The 21,699-nt window shown below is 32.5% G+C and overlaps 1 protein-coding gene across 1 annotated transcript in view; it reads left to right on the forward strand.

Moving 5' to 3' along the window:
- LOC129226627 (uncharacterized) overlaps positions 1–21,699 on the forward strand; it is a 351,739-nt gene that overhangs the window by 45,669 nt on the left and 284,371 nt on the right. The window lies entirely within an intron of this gene.

The following is a 21,699-nucleotide window of genomic DNA, read 5'->3' on the forward strand; positions in this document are numbered from 1 at the left end:
ACTTAAAGAGGAAATAACCTTAGTGGTGCTTGATCCCAGAACTGCAATCTCACAGACTAGATGAGTCGCAAAGCAAGAGCGTTTTACCGCTGGTTTTCGTTTCGCTCATACGAGTTTACCTGCTCTGCCGATTCTGATCTAAACGCATGCGCTTTGAACTCTACTGAAACCACAGTGCAAGGTTCCTCCAACGATTTGAGTATTTCAAACAAAGATGCTACTCACTTTAGAATTCATGTAACGTTACACCCATTAATACTGGTAACCTTACATATTTTTTTACAGTGCGTTATTCGTTATACGTTCTTAGATGTCAAAAAGATCCGATTGCAAATTTCTATTATAGTTAAATGTTCCAAAAAACGTAAAACAGTGCTGAAGGATCCATTTCTTTCTGGGGGGTAGGGGAGACAGGGGAGGGAGGTAGTGGTCGGCATTCGAGAATAAAACAGAAAATAGATGATTCATTCAAAGCAGTGTCAAATACCGGAGCATCTTTTAGCAGAAGGTTAGACTTTAAAAGTGAGCTGTAGGACCGTCACAAGTAGGGGAGAGTGTTGTACCTTGGGAAACTGCTAATTTCTAAGAATCTATTTTTAGCAGCCATGTTTTTGTAATCTCTAATAGTAACCTTCACCATCAAATGGTGCCATAGTAAAAATCAGCATCAAGTGAGTAAAATTGACGATTTTGTGAGGGAGAGAAAATTTCATGACTCAAAAGTAAATAGTTTCTCCATTTTTATTTAATTTTCTGTCTTTGTATTTGTAAATTTTCTCTACTAAATTTTATTTTGTTATAAAAGAGAAGTACTTTAAATAATTAGCTTATGAGAAAATAATGATAGTGCATCTAGATTGACCGCCATTTTAGTTTTTCTTAAACCACGTGGTGATTGTTCCTTGAGACAGTCAAACACTTTGGGTCTTAGTACACATTCCAAGGTACAATATATGCATGGTTCCTAATAATTAAGACATGTTTAAGAACATGGAACAATGTTCTAATCTTATGTAGTCTTTTAAACACATTTGATGTTACATAATAATTCATAGTTCATTATTCATAAGTCATTATTAATTGTTCATGATTTAATTACACTGTAAAAACGATTCAGAAACGTTCCTGGAAAATAATGGGCAGCTGATGTGCCCAATTTTTTCCAGTAACATATCTTGGAAAAATCAGGAACGCTTTCCGCTAAAAGTCAGTAACCTTTCTGAAATTAACCTTGAAACTTTCTGAAGACGTACTTCACCTGCCCTGTTAAAGTCAGTCACATCTCTAGAACGTTCTAGAAAAATTAAGTAGATTTAGTGCAATTGATTAGAACCTTCCTAATTTACTAAGAAGGCTCCACAGAAATCAGAGCGACCACGTCCAAAGCTATGCAAGAGGGAGCCAAGCATATCTTTTGCCTGCAATTCCTGCCTTGCAAAGCTGTAGCTATCCATTGGCATTTTCGCTCTCGTTGGGAGCTTAGTCAATCTGGACAGACCGTCAGCATCCTTAGGCCGATACACTTAATAAACACGCTCATTCAATCTTTAAACTGGTTGCTAAAAATATTTTCCACAACAGTGAAAAGTCTGCACGCGTGCAACTTGTAGCGATTCAGGAAACTTTTTTGTGATGATACTTGTTTTTACAGGGAAATAGGTGAAAACGTGTGAAATCCCGAGACGTTCCACGGAAATAACCAGTAACGTTTCGGAATTTTTTTACAGTGTAGCCATGAATTTTTTTTTTTGTTTTCTGGTGCAAAATTGGTTCAAGTTTTTGGCTTTTTCGTGGATTTCCTAGAGTAAAACAGAATGTGACCCAAGGTACAATAGGATGTTGTACCTTGGAACAGCTTAGAACTTTTACTTTAAATCGCTGGAAACATTTTATTTTCAAACTCTCTGAAAAAAAAAATGCATAGAAGTACGTTGGGATATTTTAATGTGACTATTAGATTTTGAATTTCATTCAAATAATTGACGTTAAAAATTAAAATATGAAAAGTGTCTGAAGGTACAACACTCTCCCTTATTCAACAACCCGAGTAAAGCTTGATCATGGAAAGATGACGGATAACCTTGAAGCGAAATAATCATTTGTATCATTTGTAATACGTAGAATCAGCGTGAAAGCGCCAAATAGTAAGAGATACGTTCTCTTTGATCCTATCTATCGCGAAATAATAACAAACAACCTATAACAAATGATGTTTCCACTTCAAGGTCAACCGCCATCTCTCTGTGGTCAAGCTTTACTACCATCGAAGGTTTAGATGAACTTTTGTTCCCCTGTTTTAGGGTTTGTTGAATGACATTTGTATCGAAAGATTAAAGTTACTAGATTCATTGCATGAAATCGTATTTTATCATTTAAAATAATTTGTAAGCAAATAAAGTAATAATATCTAATGAGGAGATTAATTATTTTTTTTTATTTCACAGCCAAAAGAAAAAAAAGAAAGAAAAAACAAAAAAAGAAAGAAGTAAAAGGGAGAAAAAACACCGCATTTGTTGGGAGAAAATTCCAAATTTAGATTTTTTTTTTATAAGCATTTTTATTTTTGACTCAAATTTTTATTGGTTTCAATTTATGTTTGAAAATTAAGCAATTAACTTCCCCTAACTTTAAAGATTCATGCTATGGCTTTAAATGGAATTATTCTAGCAAGCATTTACTGTAATTTAGGACATTTTACCCATGAGTTCATAATTTTATCTAGGTTTTAGGCTTCTAAACCGATTGTGAGAAATGTGATCGGAGCTACATCCACCCAAAAGATAAATAAATCAATGTTTTCATCTGCCCTCTTGGTCTCTGGGGTAGATGGAAACACACTAGGGTAAATGTAAACATCAATTTTTTCATTAATAAACAGTCATAAAGTAAATATTTTTCATACACTGTTGCTCTCAGAGAGTTTAGTCTTGGACACAATGCACCACATTTCGAATCTCAATTTATCCACAAAAAAAAAAAAAAAAAAAAGAGTAAGAATCTAAAGTTGAAACACTGAAATTCTGTTTCCTTTTAGCCCAACTGAATCTACAACTTTTTAACTTTTGCTATGCTATATAAAAACTTTAAGAAGCATTTTAACTTCGTCAAAAGATTTCATTTATATGCAAAAAAGAGTGATAAAAACTGCTTCCCTCAAAATAGCTGGAAATTTCTTTTCCTTCTGCATATAACATTAAAATAGATACGTTTTACAGAATTGTATATAAAAGTTTCTTCTAGTAATTGTCTTATACACATGAGAAATTTGAAACAATATTATCTTTTATGATTCCATACCGACTTATTTCATCATTTTGCAAGCTCGCTTATTCTAGCAAAGGTTTTATTGCTTTTATCATAGAAATAGAAATAACATAGCGGAAGACATTCTCAGACCAAAAAAAAAAAAGAGTAGCAGAAATATCTTTAAATATGTTCCATCCGATCATCGATTTATGCATTCCCATATGCAGGACAATATCGGTGTTTAACAATGCTGCAGATAAAGACATTTTCTGCCGGAATGAAAGCTTTTTGGTGAAATCGGAAAGGGACGGCAAAAAGAAGCAATGTTTCGGTCATTGTACTTTTAACTCGTCTTTTCTTTTAATGCTTTTCGGGAATAATATTGAACTGCAAAAGTTTGATAATTATATCATTTAACAAATCATAGTTAGCAATTTGGACGGTGAATACTTTTGGATAAACTTTTAATATTTTTTGTATTATAATAGGGTGATTCGCCAATGGTTCACACCTGCCAGTGGCTGACCACACGAGCACTAATATGTAAAAATAAGAATAAATAAGTAGATATTTTTAATCTGATTGCTGGAACTAATTTATAGCATCCCATGAAGTGTTTTCTAATAATTTATAGTTGTAACTAAAGTTTTAAATTGAGGTTAGGACGGTACAATTACAAAGACATGTAAAAAATTTCAAGAAAGTAACTTTTCTTACTAGTGAGAATTGTCATGAGATAAAATGTTGAATCGTATTCCTTGACGTTAAATACTATTCTTCAGGTTCATTTACTGATATCTGCTGATCATCAATGTTTATACAAAGTAAATAAAAAATTATCTTAATTAACTAATCATTTATGCTGGGATTAAGGGGTGGTCAACTACCGGATGTCTAAAATGCAATTAATACCAGTAGTTAACCAGAACGCTCAAGTAATAAACTTATGTTGGTTTTAAAACTTTTTTCTCGAACAAAAGTGATTACAAACATTTTTTAGCTTAAGATAAAATGCAATACTACTTTTGTTTAAAAAAAAAGTATTTTTGCAAGTTATTGACTAGCCGCCTGTCCGCTGAACCAATAGAACCAAAATTTGTGATACGGTTAGTTGAACAGATGTTCCCCTAATCGCGAAAATTTTAAACAACGTAGTACTAACACAAATTCTGTTATAGTAAACTAATTTCGGAAACCCACACGTTCCGCATTTCACATTTCACTCACATTTTTCTTGCGCAAATTGATCCGCGTATTGAAAAGCCTCAAATTGCGTTGTAACGAGTGGCGTGTGACAAAAACTGCAAAGATGAAAATTGTTTATCTTAGTGACTATATGAAAGAGAAGCATTTTGCATAATTCACAGGGTAAGACAGTAGTAGAAGCACCAACCACTAAAAACCATGTGCAAAGCTTGAAGAAATAATTTTTGAAATGGAGAGTGGAAAGTGTGTTTGTTCAGCCCCGGTGCTTAAATTTTCGAACAAATAATTTTCGTCACACGTCGATCGATCCAACGCCATTTCTTGCTCATCAATACACTGATCAACTTGCGCAAGGAAAAAGTGGTTGTTGTCATTTGAAAATTTTGAGATTATATCACTGTAATCGCAGCCATGAGATCACTGCGTTGTTTAGAACCATCAGTCTCAAGCTCATTCCTTCAAATAACCGTATCTGAAATTTTGGATCGATAGGTTCGGCGAATAGGCCGCTAGGACTCCGTATATAGGGAAATTTATTTTTGGACACCCCGTATGAACTATTAAACATTTTTCATGTAAGGGTTTTTTAACAGTAATGATATAATATTTAGGCATTATTCTGGCAGCTATGCTGACTAGATTCGGGTCGACGGTAATGTTCGGGTCCTGCGGCGACTTACATGATGGTGATTTCATATATGTGCTTGGAGTGTCTGCTATGGACTAAGCGAGAAATTAAACAGATGTCGCTAAATTGGCATCATTTTTGGCAACTTATTTTTGGCGGCACATTTGGCGAGATATTGCTAAATGGCGCCAAATTTGGCGCCTTTTTTAAAAATTTAATAGGTCACCGCTGGCAGAGTTTAAAAGTATGTGCTAGTGTTGATTTTTTTAGTTATCGCTTTTAATTTATTTTGCGGATTATCCCCGAAATTCACCTATCCGCGGTTACCATGACACCCTATTCTGCAGATAATTGAGAATTTACTGTACTTACAGTGATCACCCATAATATGAATGCATTATTTTTAGTAGTAATGTTTTAATATTTAAGTATCATACGAGCGGTCTAATGTGGCTAGATTCTCCGCGTGAGGTGCCTTCGGCGTCTTATATATCAATGACGTCGTATGCGCTTGTAGTCTATAAGCTTGGTAAGAAATTAAAGATATACTATAAAGTTGGCACCATTTTTTAGTGACTTAGTTTTGGTGCCAAATGTGACAAAGTTTTCACGACATTTTAACCTATTAGTCATCACTGTCGTGTAACCATCATCAAAGTCACGTGACATCTGTGATGATGTCATCACCCAACAACCAATCAGAGGCGATCTTTAAGGGAACATAAGTACATACAGGCATGCATCCGGTCCGATTTAAATAGTGTAGATTTAAGATTTTACAATGTTTAAAATGTGATCAACTACTGGCAGACGCTGGTCAACTACTGGAAGTGAGTGGTCAACGACTGGCGAGATCTCCCTTTTTAACTTCTATTCAAAATAACTTGAAAAATAGTATGTAAAGCAGAAAAATGGTTAGTAACCGTTGATCCTGAGTTTTATAGACGCATAAAAAAATTTACAATTTTTTTCCATTTTTTTTCCTATGAAATTAAATAGAACTTGTAGAAATTTCCACTAAATGGTCAACTACTGGCGAATCACCCTGTTAGAAACTAAGGAATTTAAGTATATATTCCTAAAAATTCGGAATGCAGATTTCGGCATTTTAACCTTTCGTATTTGGAGAGAGCACTTTGTGTGTTGTCGGGGGATATGGTGGTGGAAGTGGTATCGACAGATAGCTGTATATATGTTTAATTTTCAGTAGTAGCAACGGCATGGCGCGTTAAGCATCGCCATGTGTTGTGGTGGAGAAAAATTCGAAATGGTGTTTTTTTGGGGTAGGCTATCAAGCCACGACCCATTTTGAGAAGACCCTACGACCAGTAATCACTTAAAACTCTCTTTTAGTTACTAAATCGTGAATTCATTAAAAAAAAATATTCTGATATATTTAAGGAAAATCTGTACAAAATGAGGCAAAGCTTAAGAGTTAAATTAATTTGGTATTGATTTAAGGATTGAAGGAGGAAATGTTTGTTAAGTAAATGTATAGTTAAGTGAACGCATAGAAGCCTCTGAAATCTATTTGAAGTGCAAAATCGCAAAGCAATTACAGTCCAAAATGCCCATGAGTACTTGACCTACGTAAGAGTATAAAGGCCCAAATTTTTCCTGCGTAAGGACATCACAGCAGATAAGAAAAAGGCTCGTTATTATTAAAGCTGAGTCACGCTGACTTTGGCAGGAAACAGATAGCAAAGGTGCGTAAAATTGCTGCAAAAGCTAAACATCATAGCTTCATTCTAAATATGTCACGTGACCTGGTAATCCCCATCCAACCATCTCTGATTTGACGTCCTATTGAAGCGCGGGCATGCCTTTGAAACTAACCTATGCAAATTTTCAGTTTCCAAGACCCATATAATGAGGATCTAGGATACCTCAAAAAGAAAAACAAAAAGTGGGTTCCAAAATGGCCTCTAATGGAGGAACCGTGCTAAACATAACAATTCGTTTCACAAAACTGACTTTCTATTTTGGGGACCCCCCCCCCCTTTTTTTTTTAAATCGATCCTAGATTCTCAGAATTTGGGTCTTGGAAGCTGAAAGTTTGTATAGATGAGTTTGAAAAGCATGTCTTTACCTCTATAAAATCTATAAAATTTCGTTCAAACCGGAGATGGTCGGGTTTAAACGTCGGGTTTACTTGACATGTAATGACTCAGTTTTTTGACCCAACTTTTGCTACCTGTTTCTTGCCAAAACCAGCGCGACTCAGCTCAAATAATCGCGAACCTTTCTTTCCTGCTGTGGTGCGCTTACGCAGAAAAACTTTTTGCCTTTATACCATGACGTGGGTCTGACGCTCATGGGCTCTTGCTCTATTTGTATCAATAAACCGTACAAGAGTATTCAAATGTTAGGAACTAATTTGGAGTGGATCACATCTAGGGCTCTAACATGTGGCGCACGGATGTGGGTAACGATGCTTCCGTGGTGGGGTTTTGATCCACGGACCTTTGTGATGTTAACCTATTCCATCTCTAAGCCAAAAGGACCTCAAGGCTCGGGAGCAAAGATGGGTTATGTGCTCTCTTAGTGTACGCAACAAGGAGTATTTTATCTTAATAGGAAGTGGTTCATGGAATTAATTGTACATCACTATTAAAAACCATTATCAGTTAAATTTATTTCTTACAGCTCATGTAATTTCATCAACAAATTGCAAATTGCGCAGTAATTAGTTAGTAAATAGGTTAGTTAGTTCTGTTGATTTTTTCGGCACAAGAGCCTAAATTGGCTATACTGCGGCAATCAGTAAATTGAATCTGCAATCTTCCGTCAGTGTTAAATCTGCGAAGAATTTTATTTAATTATCAACTCATTTTGCATGATATGTTTTCTATTTCATGGGCAAATCTCATATCTTTTAATTGTCTGAAACGTTTTGAATTTTTACTGAAAAAAAAAAAATTGGGATTGGGGTCTATGGTCTTTTTTATATAAAAAAAAGTTTGATTTTTACCTTAAAGTAAAATAATTTTCAAGTGTTCAAGAAGTATTATTAGAATAATCAAATCAAGGAATTTTTCTAAGCTCATGCTTTATACTGTAAGTGCTTTCTGATAACTTTGGGCAAAGCAACCCGCTTTTGTTTGATCAATAGTTATACAGGATTAAACTTTTGCCCTAAAGCTTAGTGCTACGATTTTTTGTAGCCTTGAGAATTGAGAAAAAAGTTCCTTGTATCGAAAAATTCGACACAAGTCCGTCATCTTTTGAATAAAAAAGAAGGAAAAAAGAAGTCCTGTTTGAGTCTGAATGTTACCTTAAAAGTTATTGCTGTGAGCTTGACAGACAAGCCGACATATACAAACACCGGAAGACCAACAAGCCTATATTTATGTATTTTTACATCGCATAACTGTGTTTTCACACTCTTTTGTAACAAGTAATTAATTTTCCAGAAATCAAGGATTTCTCATTGTGTACATTCTACGGAAGTTGATTTTTTTGATGTATCATTGATACAGAATTTTCTTTTCGAAAAAACCGGAATCAAACATTTTTTGTGAAGGAGTAAAACAACACAACGTGTATAAAAAAAATACAAATAAAGTATTAAAATAGAGTTAAAAACTCAGCAAACAGTTGTTTCGGGGCTGTCAAATGCAAACACCTTCATCAGTGCTTAAAAAAAGAACGAAAAGCCCGCACAATGTAGACCAATCCACAAATGAAAACCTTTCCAAGCAGCTGTTTGCTGAGTTTAACTCTATTTTAATACTTTATTTGTATTTTATACACGTTGTGTCGTTTTACTCATTCCATAGTACAGTTTTCGACTGCTTTTTTACAATTTTTGTGAAGCATGGTTTTTTCTATATACCTCCAAAAAACTTATTATGTCTCACCAGGAGAAATATATTTATTTCTTTAATATCAACAAAGTTTTAACAAATTTTTCACAAAAAAAAAAAAAAAATCATATATGATATAAAACCGATATTAATACTATTAATAGCCCCAATATTGGTGCAATAAAACACTATTAAAATAATGCAATGATAAAAAAATACGACTAAAAGTTGCTTTTTTAATTCAAACGACAAAGAGAAAAAAAATTTCGTGAAAAACTCCTATCTAGAACAATTTATATAGCTTCCACTAGGTTCCACTTGTCTGCCCCATTACATGTAATATTTAGGACATGTCTGTTATTGTAAAAACGTATCCCTGAGGCGTTCTCAGTCCCAATTTTTATATTTTATCCCAGTCTCTTTCCTTGGAGCATTTCCCATTTTCTTTTTCCGTAAAACATCTTGGAGTATTTTGATGCCTACTGTTGAAATACTTGGCTCCGCTGGAATTCTCTTTGCTTCCCACCACGTGTGAGTTTCATTTTGTTGTTCTTATTGTCACTGAGCTTTGATTCTACTTTTTATAAACTCAATAAAAGACGTAGAACTAACTCTTTTTCGAAGAATTTATAGTTCCGGCTTTGTCATTTCTTTTTCTTCCCTCACAAAGTAGTAGATTGTAATGTATCCTTTTTTATTTTCTTTTTTTTTTCTGAATAATAGGTTTGAAACTGATCCCAACGGAATAAATTTTTTTTAAAACCATAATTGAGTTTCAAATTCCTTAAAATTATTTTCTTTATCTTCCATTTTAATAAGTTGATATTTTTCTTTTATCATTATTCGGCAAAAGAACGGTTAACTTCTAACATGTCTGAAAACATTTGGCCCAAAAAGTAGGACATTTTACAGAATTGGGTAGTAATGTTGCAACATTTTTTTTGTCCCTATTTCGTCAAAAATAGTTGCTTATCCCAAAAAAGAAATAGTTTTCAAAGTGATATTTATATTACATAGCGTACTAGTATGCTTACAGTTTTTGAAAGATAGAAAAAAAGTAAATAAAATTACTAAAAGCTTTGAGGAAGATTTGATGCATTCCGGAAATATAATACTAAATGCAAAGATAAAACCAATAAATAAATGTACATAGAAAAATGCAACATTTATTAAAGATAAAAAATGACAGTAAGCTCATGAGATTAGAGAAATGTATATCTATCGATCTGTCTCTCTCACAATAACTTTAAAGGGCTTAAATCCGCTTGAAACACTTCTTTTTTGTTTGAAAGAAGTTCACGAAAATATCCCTGTCTTACGAATAATTTTCCTTAAAGCTCCTGAAATAGTTTTTATAAGCTTATTAAAACTGTTCACTTTCTCAATGGGGAAAATTAGATCATCAATTACTCCAAATGCAACTGACATGCTTGCTTCAAGCAAAGTCAGTCAGAAATACATACATACTGTCTGACCATCGATTACATGGAAAGGCTAATATCCGATTTATAGGTGGAAATGGACGTATCTATTAGTTTATAGGGATGTTAGTGGGTTTGTGTTATAAGTGCACTTTTGCCTCTTTATTATTCAGCAATAGTTTTGTAAAAATGAAAATTTGCTCATAGCAACATTTTTAAAATCTAAAATGTATTCGATTAATATTCTCACGGCAAAAATTAACTGATTTATTTAGTCACAACAAAGTTTAGAGTTTATCATCTTGTTTCTACGCTCCTAAACGAAATGAATTTTTTTTTCTTTTTGTTGTTTCCATGGTAACTATTTTTGTTTCCCCTTATTTTATTTTTGAGAATGCAATAAATGAATAAGGCATTAGTGACATTATAAAACGCATAAAACGCGTGCATCAAAATCCCATCATTATTTTCCCTTCTCCCCTGCTAGATTCATTCAGATGGAATAGTCTTTATTTGGCAGAATGCCAAATTACATGCAATCCATGGTCAAACAGTATGCTTTATTTTTGCAAAGGATATGCGCATAAAACCTTTTTTTTTTGCTTGAGCATTTTAGTAGTGATTTTTAAGCTTTTTTGAAATAATTATCTGAACGGCCACAAACAAAGCGTAAGCTTTTCTGTTTAAAAAAAAAAAAAAAAAAGAAACAGCATGCAGAAATGCATTTTTGGAATGCAAAACTGAAACAACTGCAGAGATAAAGTACGTATTCCTAATTTTTTGTTCCAAGAAGTAGAAAAAGTTAGGAATAGAAATAAGACGTTTGGAGGGGTGCAGCTAAATATCTGATGAAAAATATTTTGAAGTTATATTTCATCTGTGTGATGAAGGCGAAATTTTGGCATAAAGGATCGAAGTAATGAAACGGGATACAAACAAAATATATGTTTCAAACTTGAGACAAGTTGTCAAAACTTTGGAGGTGTATCTCTTAGTTGGAGAAAAAATTAACCTAAAAAAAGAAGCGTCAAATCGCAAAATGTAGCATCAGCTTAGTGTTGTTTAGCTAAGTTCTAGTAGCTTCACATGTACAACAGTTGACGAGATTTATATCCACAATCTCTATAAAACTTTTTTTTCCTGTATCGGCATGAAATAAAAAATGCGGTGAGAGTGTTAGAAATATTTCTCACCATTCTAATGTCATCTTTTAGAGTTTATATTTTTTCTTATTTTACGCATTCCGTTTGGTTTTGGTTGGTGCAATATCAGCAAAACCATCAATATCTAGCAAAAACATCAAATGTCTTTACAATTCGAGATGCATATTTTTGTTCTCTATTCTAAAATATCTGGTTATATCGTGTTATTCTTGTAGCATATTATCATGTACTTTCAAATTAAGGAATATTGGTACTCTTATAGTTCCTATCAACAGATGTTAGATTTTACGTATTACATTTACGTTTTAATAAAAAAAGCATTTGCTAACAATAACTACAAATCAATAGTTTTGTCGAAAAAGAAAAAAAAATCTTGTTGAGGCCTCTGGTTTCTTACATTTAATAGACGTTGCGACAAGTGGTGATATTAGTAAAGATTCTCTTTCACGTCCTCACTGAACTTTTCTCTGACTTTAATAGGTGCGATAACTTTAAGTACATAGCAAGCAATTTTCTTACGATTTTGAAATTGTTCTCTTATCTTAACTCAAATTAATAAAACAAAAATTGGTCTTGAGAAAATGTATCATGAGTTAAACTCATTTTTTTAGTTAAAGGAGGCTGATCATAAGTTCGGAAGTCCTCTTAATATTTTTGGGCATAATATCAGGTTCTTAGCAGCATTTTTTTTTCTTCATTCACTTCTTTAATAACGTTATCATTTGTCTTACATTCGAGTGTGCCACTTGATTGTCAAAAAGAGCCATGCAATTTTATTTATTTCTTCATCTATATTTTTATATTGCAATTATGAAATTTATATTTCATTAAATTAAAATCATTACATTGTGCATTCTGAAGTATAGTGACTCTCACCCAAGGTTTTAAATAAACACATTCCGCAAATGTACCAATGGGGTCGTTTCCAAAATTTTAAAAATATTTTTATCTGAAAGAGCATGCTTAAAAACATAGGATCTGACCTTTTTTTAAATAATTTGTTTAAGTTTAATATAAAAAAAAAACTTAAATCGGTGCGCTTTTATTGTTTATGCTTCTGTCCGACGACATCACAAATGATGAAATGCCATTCTGTGTTGCCATTCACAGAGCAAAGTATTTAATTTGCATCTTTACTCACGTGTATTGGCAACGATATGGTTGATAGCAAGCGTAGAGCGCAATTTTAATTCGCTTCTTGCTTATCATAACGTGGAAATGCGGTAGAAAGATGCGCCATAGTGCATCATTTGTGCCGTCATCAAGACCACGCCTTGTTTCAAAAATCGGACATTTAAAAAAAAAATAATTAAAAATTAACTATTGGGAAATGAAAGTATATTCTGGGTTCATCTTATTTTTTTGCTTATTCTATCAATTTCAGTGACAAAAAGTACTACTTTTGACTGAAGGAAACAACCCCATTCTTTTGAAATCCAATATTTTCTACTGAAGTGATGATGAACTAGTGTTAAACACTTAAGTTGCTCCAGGTACATTAATGCTGGTTACAGGAGAAGGGGTTTTATGCTGAACTATTAAAATGAGCTCAATAAATTCTCGTTAATTATATCTTGAGCCATACAGCAATTTTTTAACACATTGTATATTCTATAGTCCTTCTCCTTATTATGAATTAAAATGCAGTTATCCTTATCAATGAACTGTTAGCAGGCCTAGAATCTGTTGCAGAGAAGTACTTTTGGTACGGAAGCACAGAAACTGCATTTATTAAAATGGCACCAATTATCAATTCTATAATGAGGTGTTGACATTCCAGAATTAAGTGTTTCTTAATTATTTTACTCCAGCACAACAGGTGCTATTGCTTTTGCCAGTATTGGTGTTTCTTCGGTCAAAGCGCAACACTTTGTCAACTTACAAAAAATTGGGTAGAATGAGGTCGTTTCCAAAATTTTAAAAGTATTTTTTTTCTGAAAGAGCATGCTTAAAAACATAGAATCTGACCATTTTTTAAATAATTTTTTTAAGTTTAATATTTAAAAAAAAATACTTAAATCGGTGCTCTTTCATCGTTTAACGCTTCTGCTGATGACATCACAAATGATGAAATGCCATTCAGTGTTGCCATTCACGGTTCAAAATATGTAATTCGCATCTTTACTCACGTGTATTGGCAACGATATGGTTGATAGCAAGCGTAGAGGTAATTTTTAATTCGCTGCTTGATTATCATAACGTGGAAACGCAATGAAAAATGTGCCAAATTGCATCATTTGTGACGTCATAAAGACCACGCCTTGTTTTCAAAATCGGACATTAAAAAAAATTAATTAAAAAATAACAGTTGGGAAATGAAAGTATTTTCTGGGTACATGTTATTTTTTTTACTCATTCTATCAATTTCAGTGAATAAAAGTTGTACTTTTGACTGAAGGAAACAACCACATTGAATTTGCTGCAACATCTCACAAGAAACATTGCATGTTTTCAGAATATATTTCATGGCTAATGTAACATTGAAACTGTGTACATAAAAATAGCAATTTTACAATGTTAATAATTTCTATTAATGGATAAAGCAATCTTATTTGTGATTAGTTTGATCCTTTGTCAATGCACTTACATTCGCCAATGAAGCAAACTTCATCAGCTTTGAGCTACCGCTAAATATTATTCAAATGTTATACAATTTTACTCCACTTATTTTCTATCGTATTGGAACCAAATGGGAGGGTAAGATTCGAAACATTTTCACCTTCAAAATTTTGTACCACCCTACTGTTTACTCAAAAGTCGTTAGGAGTGAAATTTCCAAAAGCATATTAACACTCAGCGCAATTCATTAAATTAAAACCACAAAAATATTCGTTAATGTTATTGTTTTAAACAATTTGTTAAGAAATTACTTTCCTGATCGTTATATTTTAACTCGCAAAGCTCTAGTTAAACAGAGACTACCACGCCTCTGCTTTTCAGGTAATGAGCTTTGCCAGGAAATCATTTATCTCAGCATCTAAAGCATCTTCATTCAATTGTAAATTTATTTAGTAGCCGTAGAGAAACAACTCAGCTTTAAGGAATGTCAAGCGAACTAGAAGGAACATTTCTCAAAATCTAGAACATCTCAATAATGGACTCGGAAGTTATCTAAATCTGGCAATACACTAAACTTAGAGCTTAATTAAACTTGATTACCGGTGTTTTTCTTACTAGAAAAAGGAAATGGCTAGAGTCAGGTGGGGTAAACGTGTCAGAAATCAAATAAAAGGCTATTTGCAGTTTTAGAGCTGGAATACGACACCTTGCGGCGATTGATGTAACTAGCACAAGTGGTGAAATATTTCAGTTTTGTGCAGACAAAGCAGATTTCTCATTGGACAAGCCATGTCCTTCAAAAGTGAACGGTCTTGCTTTACCTCTTGAGAATAGCTTTGAAATAAATTATGGACTAAATATGGAATTTTTATATCAGTTTATAAGAACTAGGAATTAAATTTGAAATTTATTGCTCTCAATATTTTATTTAGTAAAAGCAATCGCTTTGTTTTGTTGATGTATTTCTCATATCATTTTTTCTAACATGCTAAATTTTAGTATTTTCATTCCTCTTCGGTTTAACAATCAGTTTTCTCTTAGAGAAAAATGATTTTTGTTCTTCTTCTGCCTATTAATTTTATTCAAATTGTGTAATCATTTCTCATACATGTAAACAAGTATGAAAAAAAAAGTTGCGTCATTGCAATCAGTAAGAATGAATTAACTATCTTTTTGATTATATTTGAAATTAAATGCCTTGCTAAAAACAAAAACACAAAAAAAAGATGTTTTAAGATAGTTTTACTATTTAAATTGTTGTTGCCGATTTTGCTCGCAACTAAGTCGGTTTTTTTAATACAAATCAAAAAATGAAAAAAAAATGCACTTAAAGTCCAAGATGGTCGCACAAGTTCCTGCCGCATTCCGGGGACTTTTAGTATATTCATCAAGAACCCTTCCTGTACGTCTGTGCCAATTTTTAAAACTTAATGTTTTTTTTTTTTTTTTTGTGTGTGTTCAAAAATCGTTCATTGACTGGACTATTATGAACTTCGTATTTTCTCGACGTTATTATGAAGTCAGGCACTTTCCTTGCATTGATACTACTGTGGCAGAGAAAAACCTTTTACAGAATTTTTGTGCAAAGAACGTGGCGGCAAAGTATGCCGTTTGTCACTTTAAATAGTTATATTTCGATGCGTTTTAAATATTTTTTACAGTAACTATTTCAAAAATTCTTTTAGATACGCAATGGAATGAAATATTAATTTATTCCGTTATTAGAGTTATAAGGTAAAACCAACTGAAATAAAAGGTTTATATCTATAAGTGTTTCTTTGTGATATGCTAACTCTAGGTTAGGTGTTTTATTTCATTTATTGGTTTTTAGAATGACAACAGTATTTATTTAAAAATTGATATTTAGGGCATTGTATTTTAATGGTTAACGTGCTATGGCAAAGGAAGCAGTAGCTTTTAAATGTCGTTTAATCCAAAAACAGGGGAAAAAAGCAGTGGTCTTAGTGGTTTTTAATTTATTTTATTGAATCAATATTTTATACAAAGGGGTCATTTTCAAAATTTTAAAAGTATTTGTTTCTGAAAGAGCATGTTAAAAAACATAGGATTTGACCATTCAAAAAATAATTTAACGAAATTTACTATTTTTTAACAGTTATTTTAATCGGTACGCAGATTCAATTTCATTTTTTACGCTTCTGCACATGACATCACAAGTGATGAATTGCCATTCACTGATGCCATTAGCACAGAGCGCAATATTTAATTCGCTTTTTTACTCACAGAAAGTGGCAACGATAGGGTTGATAGCAAGCGTATAGCTCATTATTTAATTAGCTTCTTATTTATCGTAATCTGTTCACGCGGTAGACAACAAGTGTAAGTATTCAGCGCGCCAGTGGAGTAGATCGCCAAAGTTTATTATTTGTGACGTCATAAAGACCACGCCTTGTTTGAAAAATCGGACGTTTTAAAAAATAAATTAAAAATTAAACGTTTTGAAAATAAAAGTTTTTTCTCGCTCCATGTTATCTTTTTTTTTTTTTTTTGCTCATTCTATCAACTTTAGTTACTAAAAGTAGTACGCACTTTTCACTGATGGAAACAACCCCATTCGTTTTAGTTTATTGTCAGTGCGAAAGAAAGTTCTTATTCTTAAAGAAGGCCACACAACTTTTTCCAACGAAAAATTTAAATATTGAATTAATACTGACGTTCTCAGTAAATTATGATACATTGCTGACGACATTTTAATGTGACTGTTTGATGATAGCGTGCGTCGAAAAAGCTGACAAGCATGAAGTAGAACTAAATCTTCTTGTCAGGTAAATTGACGAAACATCAGGTGTTACCACTACGAAGTGTTAATTAATACCTCTCTCCTAACCAAAGTCAAATGTGATCAAGGAAGCCATATTAAAAAGCGCTCTATTGTTTAAGCTTTTCTAAAAACTAATGCTTTCAGCAGTAGCAGTGAAAGTAAAGGGGAAGACAAAACGCCTATTTTAGCTTGATGACGGTAAATCAATGATTCAAGAAAAGTGGCAGAAGAATCTGGTTGGAGAAAACGCTTATTACATTCTAAGTTTATTAGTTCCTAAAATTCATTAAAATATATTTTTTAAACACAAAGTGTTGAACAATAACTTAAATGAGCCAAAAGAGGCCTTATTTAAGCGTTCATAATTTTTCATAATTTTCTGGTTGCATATATTCGACTGAGCAATAAAATTAAATAAGCCAAAGGTGGTCATATTTAAACTTTCATTATTTTTCATCACTTTCTGGTTATATATATTCGGCTGAACAAGACCTTAAATGAGCCCAAGGTGGCCATAGTCAAGCTTTCATGATTTTTCATAATTTTCCGGTAGCATATATTCGGCTAAGCAATAAAATTAAACAAGCCAAAAGTGGTCATAGTTGTTTTCATGATTTTTCATAATTTTCTGCTTACATATATATTCAGCTGAGTTTTTTTTTTAAGATTGACTTTTACACTTATCAATAACACATATCAAGTACAATTTTTTTTGTGAAAAAAATTAACGATTTTTATAATAGTTTAAAAATTGTAGTTTTTGTTCCACCTTTAAAGCAAAGTGTTTAAAAGGTGGTTCATGTAGTGGTAGTCCAGTCATATTAGACATTAAAATCGCAAAACACGAAGTAGTTCTGATTTTTTAATATGGTGTTTGAGCTCAGTTAGAGTAGCGTAAATCTAAGTTTGCAGTTTTCAAAAACCTGTGCTCGCTGCATGATTCGCGAAAAACTGCAAAATTTTTGGACTTTTTTAGTTTTTCCTCTATAACTCCTAAACTATCCAACTTTTGATACCAAGTGTGAAGATACTACCCGTTTTAAAGCAATCCCGTTTTTGAACAATTTAAGCTCAAGTGAGGTTCTTTACGACTAATAGTTTAGGAGATATCGTACTTCAAAAACTGGCCATTTTTGGCAAAAAATGAAAAAAATTATGCTTTGATCACATCACATTCCATGCCAAATATGGACATGAATTCCCACTTTAATCGAACAACCTTGGATATACTGTTATAGTACATTTAATTTGCTATCATTTAAGCCAAAAACGAAGTCTGTAGATTCAATAGTTCCTTTACAATCGCAAAACAAACAAATAATTGGAAAATTGGATTTTTGAAGAAATGAAACCAAACACTTTTCAATACAATATGGAAGATCCTATTCTAAAAAAAGAGGGGCAAATAATGATATAATACGACTCTAATGTGTATTTATATAAGTTATGTGTGCTGGCAAAACAGGGCGGTTATGAAAAAATTAAATAGACCAGTAGTTGACAGTCCTATGCAGGTAACGCAAACATTCCGTCCCCTACTTATCCATGCCATTCACATTGATGAATTTTCGGCCGTATTTCGTTTTTCGACTGGAAAGTTATCTACAGAGCTTGGTTTTGAATAGATACTATTTTTGAACAAAAGATTTTCAGTACAAAACACTTTCCATTAGAATAAGAGAGATATGGACAAAAGAAAAAAAAAAGCAGAATTATTTCAAAAGGGTGAAACTATTTACATGTTGGTTTTATCATTAAAACGTATCTTAAAATTAATTACGCTTAATGTCTTGATTGTACGGTGTCTTTGATGGGTACGATCGTACTCCGAAACTGGAAAAAAGAAGGATATGTCGATTTATTTTATTTTATTATTTTTCTTTTATTCATTTTTCTCAGTTAGAATGGCAAAGATGTTGTGTGATTTAATCACACAACATCAGATCTTGTTTTAATCTCCCAAAGTGTAATAATTTCTCTGAGTATTCACCAAACAAATAAACTCCCAAAAATCAAACTGATATTCAGACTGTACAAAACTTATATATTAAACTTTGCATTTTCGCCGTGGGGTTGCGTAGCTCAATATCAATCACCTTTCAGGAAGATCTACAGAAATCAAGTTTTACGAAATGATTATTTATTGAAAATAAATAACTATATTTTATTTCCTAAAAATAAACTGATCTTTACTTAAGATGTAAAGTGCGGATAATAATAAACAATTTTATGTTTCCTTGACGACGCGTAATTTTTCTCGTGATTATTACAAGTTTTGTACGTACTGGAAACTAAAACTCTGTTTGATTTACAAGATATATCGATTAAAACAGCTAACCTTGAGCCAGTCCCGTATTAGCCGGAAGTTAGATTCACTATTTTTGAGCATTGTTAAAATGTAAACATATTATGGTTATTTAATTGAAAAGAGGTAAATACTCAAATTGTAAAAATTTAAAATTTTAGTAAATGTTATGAAAATTAAAAAAAAACAAAAAACTGTATTCTTTTTCTGATATCATAGAAGGAAAAAGTTTTACAATTTTTTTATATCCCTTAAATACTTGTGGCGTTGTTGATATGCATTGGTGAAATCACTAGTTAGGAGTATAATTAAGGGTGTTTTTTTAATTTTGAATATAAATATTGTAGTTCCAGTTCATGCAAAAAATAATTCTAACGGTGTTAAAACTTAAGAGTTTCACTTTTATAACTGATATTTTCACTAAGGATCTATATATATAATATGAAATAAATAGTAATATATTGGTTTGGCCAGTTATGGTTCCACTCACTTAGTTACGGTCATTCTAAAAACTGGTAAAGATCATACTAGCTGAACTGAATTTTATGAAAATACACAAAGCAAAAGTTCAGAAAAACTAAAACATTATTTTTTTCTGACAATATAACCAAATTTAAAGTATCATGACTTACCAAATCAAGCAACATAAAGTTAATAAATGGGTAATTGAAAAATCGCTTCTGAAAGATTTGTCTGAATAACTACAACAAAAATATATAAATGGATTTTGCTCTTGCCAATATGCAAACTTGATATTGACAATGTAAGAGAAACCTGCCCATTACTGGTTAGATAATCATAACTGGTCAATTACCCTATGTTTTGTCTCCTTTTCGTGCAATACATTGCTATGTCCAATAAAATATTTCCCTTTTTCTGACATAATAACATCGTATGAACATAATAACATCGTTTTGAAAGTGAGAAAACAGTAATTGGAATTGCCGCCATTTGTTTTCGAGTTGCAAGGAGCCTCAGACGATTTTTAGTGTAAACGTGAGCTTATAGATGAAAGAACATATGTCAAAACTAAACTGTTTCTCTTTTTTCATCTTTCCTTTTCAGTGATATTATTTTACTTGTGAAATTATAATTCCTTCATGTAATTTTTTAACCAAATTTGCTGTGATACATTTCTTTAACAAGAATGACAAAGTACATGACATTTTTTCCCCTTGCGTCCATAATGGGGTTGTTTCGTTTTCCTAACAGTTATATTTCAATTAATTTTTTAAATGTCCGATTTTTCAAACAAGGCATGGTCTTTATGACGTCAAAAATGATGTACTTTGGAGCATTTTTCTACTGCGTTTCTACGTAATGATAATCAAGAAGCTTATTAAATATTTTTCTCTGTGAATAGCAACAGTGAATATCATTTCATCATTTGTGATGTCATCGGCAGAAGCGTTAACAATGAAAGCGCACCGATTCAAGTTTTTTTTAATATTAAACATAAACAAAATAATTAAAAAATAGTCAGATCCTATGTTTTTAAGCATGCTCTTTTAGAATTTTTTTTATTTTAATTTTGAAAACAACCCCATTGTTTTCCCACGGAATGACAAGACAGACTTATTTATAAGCTAAAACACCCCTCTGAAACTCGGCTGATTTTTATGAAAATCTGTATGTTATCAATTCTTAACATCACGTGACATTAAGTATCAGTCCAGACATGACCCTACTAGATGGCGTTGACACTTTCGGGCCTCTTGACAAGTTATGACGTTTCTGTGTTAAACCGATGCAACTATGACCTGCTCTGTGCATCCACCAATCAATGACAAGTTTCAATTTTTTTTTTTGATGGGACGTCGCCCAGTTTGACCGCAAGAGGCGCTGAACGGAGCCCTTGCAGCCACTAGCCAATGGCAACGAATGGAAAACAGGGGTTTCCTGTAGCGCCCTCTTTGTTGCCATGAGTATCAGCGATTGTCAATGCCTATAAAGCGTAAGTGAAATTTAGTGGGACCATGGTCCAAACTACTTGACGGGGCTAAAAATAATTTTACTCAAGAAACTATTTTAGGCAAGAAACAGTCTTCTAAAGTATGCTTGATTTTCTTGAAATATCTGCAATAGCAATAGTCCCCTTATTAAAGTTCCACATGACTGAACTTCGCTCAATATTTTTAATCAGTAATCCCCAACCGTTTTGTATCTAAGTGCGAATTCTAGAATACTGGTCTCATGGCGGGCCCCATTAGTTTTTTTTTTTGCTGTTACTAAAGAGGTGGATGTAGCTAATAATGCATATACACAATGTATTAAAAAAAGTAAGTTTTAGGTATTTTTTAAAAATATTTTAAAAATCTCTTGCACATAAAATATCTAAATACTAAATAATGAAAGCAAACTATACAAAGTCCGAAACACAAAATGTATTAAGTTTAAAGTCAACGTGATTTTCGAAAGTACCTTTTATTGGTCATTGTTTTGTATTTAGTCGAGTAACTTAATTTTACAGGCAATAATAGTCAAAATGCTCATGTACACTTCCGTATGAAAGTAAGGCGCAGTATCTGCAGCAATGCGGTTTTGAGGTATTTGAAAAGAAACACGTTTTGTATTCCATACTAA

This window comes from Uloborus diversus, chromosome 7, assembly GCF_026930045.1.
Source record: "Uloborus diversus isolate 005 chromosome 7, Udiv.v.3.1, whole genome shotgun sequence".
NCBI classification, from domain to species: domain Eukaryota; kingdom Metazoa; phylum Arthropoda; class Arachnida; order Araneae; family Uloboridae; genus Uloborus; species Uloborus diversus.